The sequence below is a fragment of the Melanotaenia boesemani genome, chromosome 5 (assembly GCF_017639745.1).
Source record: "Melanotaenia boesemani isolate fMelBoe1 chromosome 5, fMelBoe1.pri, whole genome shotgun sequence".
NCBI lineage: Eukaryota > Metazoa > Chordata > Actinopteri > Atheriniformes > Melanotaeniidae > Melanotaenia > Melanotaenia boesemani.
Window position 1 is genome coordinate 20,789,975 of NC_055686.1, and position 11,451 is coordinate 20,801,425.

Genomic DNA, 11,451 nt, shown 5'->3' on the forward strand with positions numbered 1-11,451 from the left:
AATGACACACCTGAGCTGATCCGGTACAGACCCTCCCTCTGGCATTCTGTCAGAATGAGGGACTGATGGGACATGTAATGAGGGATGAAATCGTTAGACATTTCTTTTTTTGACAGGTTCTTTTCTGATTATGCAGTAATTAATAACTGGAAAATAATATTATTAATATTTTATTTGTGTTATTGAATTTGTTTGGGGGTTTATTTCATGGGGACATGATAATGTCATGTTTTCATTCTTGCTTTACTATGCTGAAATGCTTAGTAGGAGCCTATGCTTATTTTAAGGACTTTATCCAGGTGCAAAATACAAATATAAGCATATGCATCGAATAAAAAGTTCTATTATTTGATCAGCTGTTTTACCACAGTTTCTTTCTGAAATCCACTTTGTAATCCTACACTCTGTTGGGATCAGGATAATCCTGTTTCTTTGGATCAAAGTTATCAGGATTCTACTCAAAAGGTTGGAACAACCCAAACTGAGGGTTTTATCCGGATAACAGCCAGGATTGGATGACATGATCCAAGTGGATTTCAGAATCTGGATTTCCCTTTTGAACAACCCATTATCAAGATTTGATCCTATCCAATAACCGAAATCCGATAGGATTATGCTTGAACAACCGGCCCCTGAGTTTAGAAAAACCAGGGAGTAACAGATTGATTCCTGTAGAGTGTCCTGTTCACAAATAGCCAGTCCACGGAGATGACCGGACATGAGCCACCCTCCATGAACCTCCTTCAGATCGGGAACAGAATCTTTCATTGCTCCAAGATCTCCCTGGGGAACTGGTCGTTAATGCCCCAGCGCTTCACCTGCTCTTTCTGTTTCAAGTGTTCAAACTTTTCCACGATGGGTCGGGGTCTGCCAGTGGCAGGTTTCTTCGATCCCATCCTGTGGACCGGGTGAAATGTGATGGCTTTAACGGGGTCATCTGTAAGTTTAAGCTGTGTTTTGATTAAGTTTTTCACCGTAGCTTCAGGGTCTTTTTCAGCCCGCTCAAGGATGCCTGAAAAACAAGATTTTCTGCAAGTCTATAATGGTTTCGCTGATGTTCTTGCTGTCTTCTCGGAGTCAGGTAATTTTCTCGGTGAGGGATTTTACGAACTCCTTGAGGGTGGCGTTCTCTGTAGCTAACACCTGTACCTGTTGTAATGGAAAATTTATACACATACCCTTATATTTTGTAGACTACACTTTGCATTGTTAAAGCTTGGCTTATGTTTGACTGAGGGAGGAGAATGACTGTGTACCCAGATAAGGATTTAGTGAGCTCCCCTTCCCCCTTTTTACTTTTCTTCTTTGTACCAGGCTGTGAGGAATTTACAACAATGACCTGCTGTGATGTTATCAGTTCATGCCTAGTATATTAACCAAGCTCACTTGTATCTCCCCAGACTCACGCAGACAAACTCCTTTGACTGTGGGACTCTCATTGCTGATCAGCTCTTAATAAATAATACTTTGTTCGATTCTCACCTAGTGTGTGATCTTTGATAACTAAAAATTCCACAACAATTTGGCGTCACGAACAGGATATCTTGAGTGACTGACCGGAGGACCAGAACCCGTGATCGCGCATCCTGAAGGATACTTCAGCCCCTGGGTCAGCCTTAACCAACAGGGGACGGCGGAGGGACTCCGTTCAGGCACCACTGATATCCAGAACGAAGACTGCGTGTGGAGCAGCACCCAGAATCACACACGGTGAGAAGTTTTCATATTGGAGTCTCATTTACCACCCTTCTCTCACTATCTTATGTAAAATAGGGTAGGGTCCCACTATCTTGTGAAGGCAAGATAGATCACTATTCTACTGCGGTAGGGTAGGGTTAGTCCGGCACTGAGGTGAAAACTTCGGTGGGAATAATAGGCGTTTTAGTCAATTTTTGTGCCTGAGTTTGGGCTCCTCTAAGAAGAAAAATCCAGCAAGGAGACGTCCTAGCTGCAATGGGAAATACAGCTGTTAAGGAGAAGGAGGGTAAATGGACTCCCCAATATGTAACAAAGGAAAAAAAAAAAAAAAAAGGCCAAGCAGAATACTATTTAAGGGCATAAATATAAGTAATAAAATAAATACATAAATAAGTCAAATAGGTGCACCGTATAAAATAAAATAAATAAAGAAGAAACAAATATATAATAAATAAAATAAGCGTATTGCTGAAGCATAAAAGGAAAGAATAATGAAACCAAAGAAGAAGATAACAACAAAAAGAGTCAAAGAGTGTGTGAGTGTGTGTGTGGTTGGAGATTCTCTCACATTCCGAAGCAGCAGAGAGAGAGGACACGTTGGTAATAATGAAGCACTGTCTAACAGTTTAAGTAGGATATGAGAAATCTCATGAAGAAATAAAATGGGTACTTTTAACAGAAAAAACTAAATCAGAAGGAGATGCTAAATTTACGTCTGGAAAAGATCCAGATAATGAAAAATTATCTGATCAGACTGAGGAAATGTTTTGCTCTGCTCCAGAATACTTAATACACACAAGGACACCTTCAGGTTGTAAAAGCTGGTTGTCTGTTTGGAAAGAAAAATAGAACATTTTATCCATAAGTCTATCTGAAAAACTATAGTTTTTGAGTCTCAGCTGACTTGTATTTGCATTTATAAAATATTTTTTTATAAGAATTTCATTCTTTTCTTATGGACACCTTCATCACAATACTTTAATTTTATTGCATTCTTTCTACTTAATTTGTGTGTTTTTTTAAACTTGTCAAACATGAACAATTTTTACCTTAAAGGAAATTAGATACACACACAGAAGATTTGTTTTTAGCTATCTCTGAGAGAAAACACTTACAACTTTCCTCAGACACATGCATAATCTTTGTAGGATAAATATTGACCCTATTTTCTTTTTCTTCTTTTCCTCCTCCCTCCGTCTCCGTCGGAGACACCCTCTCCTGAAGCTCACAGGCTGCATACCTGACCCGACTCAGTTCTTCCGCCTGGATAAAAGTCAGCAGAGACCCACTGATATATATATGTATATATATGTATATAAACTTTCTATCACCACCATGTCCTACGAACTGATACGGATGCCCATTCCTACCAGCTCCACCTGATGCTCTATATGATTCAAGAAACAAAGACAGAAGATACTCCAGCATTTACCACAAGAGTTCCTCTGCTTCTAGTTCCAAAGAGACTAAAACCAGATGTCTGATGGACATGTAAACATCTGTTTTTGGATGGTAGAACACCATCCTTCACAACGCTCCTGATCATGCGTTTATTCAGAGGACAAACCAGGACAAGAGCTCTTCGACCAGCTCCGAAGTGGCGTGGCCGCTGGACTTTGAGGGGCGAACAGAGAGGTGGGTGCTGGGGGCCCGAGGTTGGAAAACCATCCGGTTCTACTGACCAGAGAGAGAACATCCACGTGGTGAAAAGGGTCATTGGCCATAAAAATCAAAAGGCGGTTTGCCGTCTGACTGATCCACGGCAGAGCTGACTCGGGGATGGAAGCAGTCATGTGACCAGTTAAAACAATGATGGTGAGATTGTTCTGATTTCTTACCACAAATAATTAATGATTTCATTCAAAATCTTTATTGAAGTTAAGCAGATCTACATCGTTTATGGAAAGAAAGTGCTAAAGAGTAAACAGGAGAAGCTTCACTTCTAGACATTTCACACACAAAAGACTCGTTCACAGCTGGAACGAGGGACGCATTTACAAATACACGCACGCACACTGCAACAAAGTACTTGCTTGCTACTGACATCACATAACATGACATGATGAGCTACTAACCCTGTTTTGTTTGTTTTCATGATTTAGAAAGAACAGAACATGTTTAGTGAGCTGGTAGCAACAACCTTTCCTCAGTTATCCAACACTGATCGGCTCATTTATAGAGGAGAAGAAAATGAGTAAAACGGGATGAAAATAATGTTTTATTTATTTTATCCCTTCAGATGCATTCTAATTGTTACTCACTGACACATGAATTTATATTTTCTCCAGATTACCCAGCTAACCGTTGACCCAGGATCAGATAAGATGGTATCTCTCTCATTACTACAGCTGAAGTAGTGAGAGTGAGTAAAACCTTCCTGCCAGAGGTGGAAATGTCAACATACTGATCCTTATTTACATTTCTGTAATACTGAATGGCAGTTTCCCTGCTTGGTTCTCTGTGGAGATGCAAACTGCAAGTCCCCTGATTTCCTGAAAACCTTAAGTGTGTGCGTGATTTGCACCAAAACTGTTCATGTGTCTCTGGGTCCTGATTATTTAAATTTTTGTCTTTCACAAATGGCTTAGATTAGGGTTTTAGTACTCTTGGTACGGTATCTATAATCCATATTAAACAAGAATTGAATCTGAAACAGTTTTAAAGATACAAACTGAAAACATAATAGATTTATTTTTCAGTCAAGCAAACTAAAAAAAATCTGAAATCTGTCTGAAAACAGATGAATCAATAAATAGATTGCTTAGAGGGAATTTCCTAAGACCTAAAGAAAATGCTGATGTATGAATTAAATTACATTAAGGAGCTCCTCTATTAACTGTCTTTAGATGTAACTGTATGCAAATTACTTTAAGTAAAACAAAGAAAACCTTAAACACTTAAACAACAAATGTTGAGGCAGATAAAATTACTTTCAGGTCATTGTTAGCTCTGCATTAAAACAAGAAAATGCACTATAAAATGACTACTGAGATACCAGAAGAAAATTAAAAACTTGTTTCATCTTGGTCTGATATCCATGGACATTTTAAACTGATTCTCTTAAAAATAATAATAATGAAAAAAGGGTTTTCTAAAAGACTAAAAGCGCTGCTCGAGCAAAAGAAATTTGGCTGATGATGGACACATTATTCAAAGAAATTCCAATTGGGTTTGAGTCCATACCATCTTGGAGTTGAAAGCATTAATAATAAAAATCTCCAAAACAATTAGTGTTTTCCAAACAATTTTAAAATGAACTTTAAGGATCCCCACGAATGCAGGAAAATTGACCTGCTCTGATTTGGCCTTTCTGCGCAGAACAACTGACGTGACTTTGACAAAGTTTCTGACTCTGACCTGACGACAAACCACTGATGGACTGATATTGAATGAACTTTTCTTCCAGCAGGTTCTTATCCAGGATTGTTTCCACAGAAGGCTGATTGCTGTTTTATAACGCTGTTAATTCTGCTGCCATTAACAGTTACACACATTTATTGTCATGAAAAGAAGGTCTGATAATCTGTTTACAGGAGGAGGAGACGTCTACTCTACATCTCTTTTTGTAAAATATGTGTATGTGCATTTTAAAATCAAAAATGACTTTGTCCCTTATGACATTTTGGGATAGAACTTTTACAGGTGGAGAAAATTATCACCTTGTACACATGTGCTTATGCTAATGAGGATTGTTTCACAGGGGGAAGCCAGAACAGGCAACTCCAGGATTCAAGTATACAAGAATTTTAATGTTTTGTGTACGATTTTACTCTTACCTGGGATACTGTCACATATTAACAAAAGTGGAAAGTATGTCAGTTTTTTGGTAAATTGACTATTCCACCATGCAGCTCTCGTTCTGCAGGTATTGTGCGCTCTACTGATGGAAGACCTTGTCTTCTTTGTCAATTTTTTCCCCTAGTTTGCTAAGTTGTCACATGGGGTGGACCATGTGCCAAAAGGGGGGATGGTATCTTCTATAACATCTTGGGTTACAAAAGGCTTCACTGTGGTATAACATCTTGGGTTACAAAAGGCTTCACTGTGGTGGCTGAACAGTACTGCAAAAATGTTTGATCTGTGCAGGCTACAATACAGCCCGCCCTCTTGCCTGCCCTCCAGCTGGTCATACACCACCTAATCAGCATTTTTGATCACGTGATGATGGATTTCATTGAGTTAACATTTGCAGAAGATAAGAAATATTGTTTAGTCATGGTTGACATGTGGCCAAAAAATGGGTTAAAGCTTTTTCAGCAAAGCATGCTACAAGTTCAGTCGTGGCTAAGGCTCTGGTGACTGAGATCGTTCCAAGATGGGGATTCCAGTTAAGGTCTCATCTGACACTGGTTCATACTTTGTCAATGCAGCCCTGAAAGAGGTAAGTGGACTGTTGGGGTTCCAGCTTAAGACTCATTGTGCTTATCACCCACAAATCAGGCGGAGCAATCGAGCGTGAAAATACCGTTTTGTAAGGTAAGCTGGCAAAATGTTGTGAAGAAACAGGATTGTCCTTGTCAGGGCTTGATGTATGGATTAAAGGAAAGTTGAAAACTGAGAATGATCAAAGAATACGTTATTGTGCAAAGGAAAAGCAAGGTTAGTTGGGAGTACGGCTGGAGCGGGCAGACTGGGATCTTCGCGGCACGGTCTGGTCCAGGTATGGGTTCTTGGGAAGAGAGAGAAGGTTTCGAAGGTTAGCTGAGTTAGCACAAGGTGCAGACAAGATAATGAAAGCGACTGGAGGTCTGAGTGGAGTTTCAGAGCAGGTGAGATGATGAGTAGGTGTCTTCTAGCTGCGCCGTCCTGATTGCGGTGACCAAGGGTGTGCCAAATATGGTCAACAGGAAACCAGGGGTGAGGATGAGCGTGGGCCATGACAGTCCTGGCCTAAAGCCTTCCCACTCGCACATGAGAATGAGGAAACGTGCCCGAAACGAACCTCAGCAAGATTTGAGATTCTGTTTGGCAGACCTCCTCACACTAGTCTGGATCCCCCAGGACTCTCCGTGTCTACCACATACTGTGAAGGTAACATGCTTGCTTATTGCTAAAATTTGTCCAAAGTTCTCTCACAGGTGCACAGTGTGGCTAAGGAAGGCCTGCCACGCCAGCATCAGATCTGCTCCATTCCTTGGTTCCGGGAGACTGGATCTTGGTCCGGGAGACGAGAAGAAAGCACTGACGTTTTGAAAGGTGGCTGGGTCCATTCCAGGTCCTGTTGGTCACTCATACAGCAGTGAAGGTCGCTGAAAGGTCCACGTGGATTCACGTGTCCCACTGTAGAAGGTTTCAGGGTACCCCAGCTCCAGCTGACCTCTCAACCACAGGGCAGAATAATCCCTGAGGTCAGCCCCGTGCGAGATAGTCCATTCTCCACGTGACAACATGAAGTACACCCAGACTGCTGTGAGGGGATGGTCGTGCGTCATCCTCTTCATCCTTGTCACCTCCCTCCTCTGGTACCTGGATCCAACCGGACCTTACCTGACACAACGCACCCCAGCTTCGTCCCAACCCGCCAGACGACTGCAGGGGACAGAAGCACCCTCCTTCAGGAGGCACCGCCGAGATGACCACACTCTTCAGCATCATGACAACACTGAATTTTCCAACAATACAAACTCCACATGTGTTTTATCCAGAACTGTTTTCCGCTTAAGAGATCATATTTTTCTCCATCTCTCTGTTTTTAGCGAAACGGGACAGATGCACTATTCTTTTTAGGACACTCTAGTTTGTCAGCGTATTATTCCAGTCTCATGTATATCCTCACCTTGCCCCAAATGCTCTGACTCGTTCACCTTAAATTCTTGTGATTATTCCCTGACTGTTCTCTTTCTACAGAGTGAGGCTTAAGAGTTGTTGTGTTTAAACATTACGGCCTTTTCCTGACCCCTTTTATCACCCCCATCTGTTAAACGCGGTATCTTCTCTCCACAGATGAAAGGATTTATGATGGCTTTGCCCTGGTGGGGGGGGTTGGGGAACTAGCATGGACTGTGGAAGATCCATCAATCTCTTTGGAAAATTTAACCTCTTTAGTGGATTCTGGCTTTAGTTTGCTGCAAAAAAGAAGTTTAGGCTTTGAGAATAATGTCTCTATAAAACAGGATGGCTCTTGATTTTTATTAGCTACACAAAGTGACACTTGTGCTCTGATTGGAGATCAGTGTTGTACCTTTGTCCCTGATACATCTGTTAACTTGTCTGTGATCCATGATGCCCTTACTGATCTCTGGGACTGGCTTACTAGTGGTTCTTGTATTTCTCCATATGGTGGTTTGAAGTTCTTTGAGTAAATTTTCTCTTTATGTGTGATTAATATGTTGCATTTTAATCAAAGGGGTGGATTGTAATGGAAAATTTATACACATACCCTTATATTCTGTAGACTACACTTTGCATTGTTAAAGCTTGGCTTATGTTTGACTGAGGGAGGAGAATGACTGTGTACCCAGATAAGGATTTAGTGAGCTCCCCTTCCCCCTTTTTACTTTTCTTCTTTGTACCAGGCTGTGAGGAATTTACAACAATGACCTGCTGTGATGTTATCAGTTCATGCCTAGTATATTAACCAAGCTCACTTGTATCTCCCCAGACTCACGCAGACAAACTCCTTTGACTGTGGGACTCTCATTGCTGATCAGCTCTTAATAAATAATACTTTGTTCGATTCTCACCTAGTGTGTGATCTTTGATAACTAAAAATTCCACAACACTGTCTAAATTCCAAAGACTCGTGCAGCGCTTGGAACTCCGTGTGAAAAATTTTACGAGGGACAAATGTGCATCCAGACTAGATAAGTGTGAGTCGATAGACAGCAAAATGTCTGCTGTGTTGCCTTTCGGTGGAGAGATCTGGGTGAGTTTTCCTCTCTGGATCTTTTTGATCTGGAAGCTTTGGATGTTGTTGGAGTGTTGTTGTACATATGTAAATAGGGATGTCCATTTAAAAAATTGTCACATGTCGCAGTTGTCATACTTCCAGGAGCCTTTTTCATTGCCATGATGGTTAAGTCATGGCAGTGGGCAGTGCTGAGTTCACTCTCGCAGACACCGGCTGGTGCTTTTAATGCACCACTACAAAGTTGTTTTCAGTTGCCCAACACAGCATAAACACTAGTATAGCCTTTATTCAAAACTCATGCAATTGTTGTCTTCATTATTTTTCTTTTTCTTCTTCTTCTTGTTCCTCTCCTCTGGTTTGCTTCTTTCACTGTTTGCATGTCAGCTATTCTGCTCAACACTGCCCCCACAGTTTCTGGTGGTATTGCTCTGTTTTCTGTGTCAAGCGACAGATGGCTAAGCTCCGTGAAAACGGACCAAATTAAGTGTGTAACTGACGCAGGAGACGAGCAAAACTGTTTGTCCATCTGTGTATCCATCTTCTGCCTTGAGCATAAGTGGGGCTTTAGAGTGCCCCAGAGTCTTTTTAAGCTCTCGTTGCACACTCCTCTGCTTTTCCTTATGTCCTTCCTGGAATTCCACCTTCTTCCGGTTCAGGAGGCCCTTGATGTCACTCGTGATCCATTGTTTATTGTAAGGATATTACCATACAGTCCTAACTGGAAACACAGTGTCCCTACAGAAACAAATGTAGTCTGTGATGGTGTCGACACTCCAGTCTATGTCCCTTATATGGACATACATATTAAATATAAATTACGCAGAGCATTTCTTGCATTTTCCGCAGCTTTTTAAGCAGCCCAAATCACACGAGACACTCGCGTGAATCAGGGAAAACGGGCCTCATTTGTCTTTGGTCACGTGATGTTCAGGGCATCGCTTCAGGCTTCATTTGGACACGCCCCCTTTACTCGATGCAGGCTTTGGGGCTTTTGTGTCAGACTAACGTCACTACCTGTGTGACTGTGATGCTCAATCATGAAACCTGCTGGATCTTAAACATTATTACAGGCAACCTAAATGAGATACTCAACTGACATACAGATTCAATGACCTAGTACAGTGGTTCTCAAACTTTTTACAGTATGTACCACATGAGAAAATATCGAGTTCACCAAGTACCACCATCATGAAAAACCTAAACATACAGTAGCAAACATATTAAGCTATAATATACATAGCTATTAGCTATGGACAGTTCATAAAGGAACTGGGCTGCACGGTGGTGTGGTGGTTAGCACCACAGCCTCACAGCAAGAAGGTCGCTGGTTTGAATCTCAGCTGGAGGGGAAGGTTCGAACTATGTGGCCTTTCTGTGTGGAGTCTGCATGTTCTCCCCGTGTATGCCTGGGTTCTCTCCAGGTTCTACAGCTTCCTCCCACCGTTGTGGTTGTTTGTCCCCTATGTGTTGGCCCTCTGATGGACAGGTAACCTGTCCAGGTGTACCTGCCTCTCACCGGTAATGCTGGAATAGACTCCAGCTTACCCGCGACCCTTAATGTTTAATAATTTTATTAAAAAATATTTATGACTTTCCTCTAAGTACCACCAAGAGGGCTCTTGCGTACCACTGGTGGTACACGTACTACAGTTTGAGAATATAGGACCTAGTATATATAATATTATTAAAGTCATTGTGTTATATCGTAATCTAAGTTCAAAATACCTTTGATATCTTTAAAATACACAGTCAATAAATAACATGAACATGTGTCATAATGTGAAAATCAAAGTGAAATTGTTGTGAATGTCATGTTGACACATACAGGCAGGGAGTTTTTTTTTTTTCTTTCTTTTTTAATACATTTTTTTTTTCAAGAAAATAAGTTTCTCCAATGTCTTGACATTCAGGCGATAAACTTTTTTATGCAAGTTCTTTAGCCTTAGAGAACACTTGCTCACATGGCACTGATGCGGCTGGTGTGCACATAAACTAAATGCACAAATAAACTGATAATACTAAATAAATTGTCCTCATTGCCGTGATGAAAATTCTGTCACAGACAAAGCTTTTCATGGAGTATGAAATGACTGGACCAATACAAACCTTTTTCTTGTTCTTGTGGCCTAGAAAGCAAGAACAAAGTTCTCACTTCTTGTGGAGTTTGTAACTAGCTTTATTTTTATATATTTAGGTCTAGAAACATAAAAAGTAAGTGAATGTGAGGTGTCAATGTAAAATGTGTGTATGATATCACAAGGTCATCACATGGACATTGCCACACAGTCTACTCTATGACATCACAAGGGGGATGGGAAAGAAATACAGTAACTTTAGGTATGTTTTCATTCAGAAAGAGAAAATTCCTTGTTAAATAGTCATTTACAACTTTTAGATAGTTGAACAGACTGCAGTAGGACGGAGACATCCAGTTTTAAAAGGGCCATCTCAGAATATCTTTACAAACTCCATGAGTGTCTAAACGTGACTTAAGTTGATTAAAAACTACTTTTCCCTGAATTTTGTACACAAAGATATCAGCCTGTAGTCAGTTAAAACATTTTAAACAAGCTTTTTCTTTTTTAAATGGGTTGCACAACATGTTTGAAAGCAGCTGGTATACAGTCTGATGACAATGAAGCATTTAATAAAGTAAAATACAGGTGTGAAAAGTTTCTGTAAAAAGGCTAAAGAGGAGAATATCTTGTTGTAAAACGGAAGGTCTTAAATTAAAGGTCTTAAATCATTCTTTTAAAAGAGAAGAAATCATGGGCTCAAACCAGTTAAAGACAATGGAGCATTTGTGAGGAAGGTACTGATCGATCATAGAGCGTAAATGTTGAAACCTTAGAAGTGAGATTTTTTCATAAAGAAAAAGATCTTTAAGAAAAGATCCAGCTTCA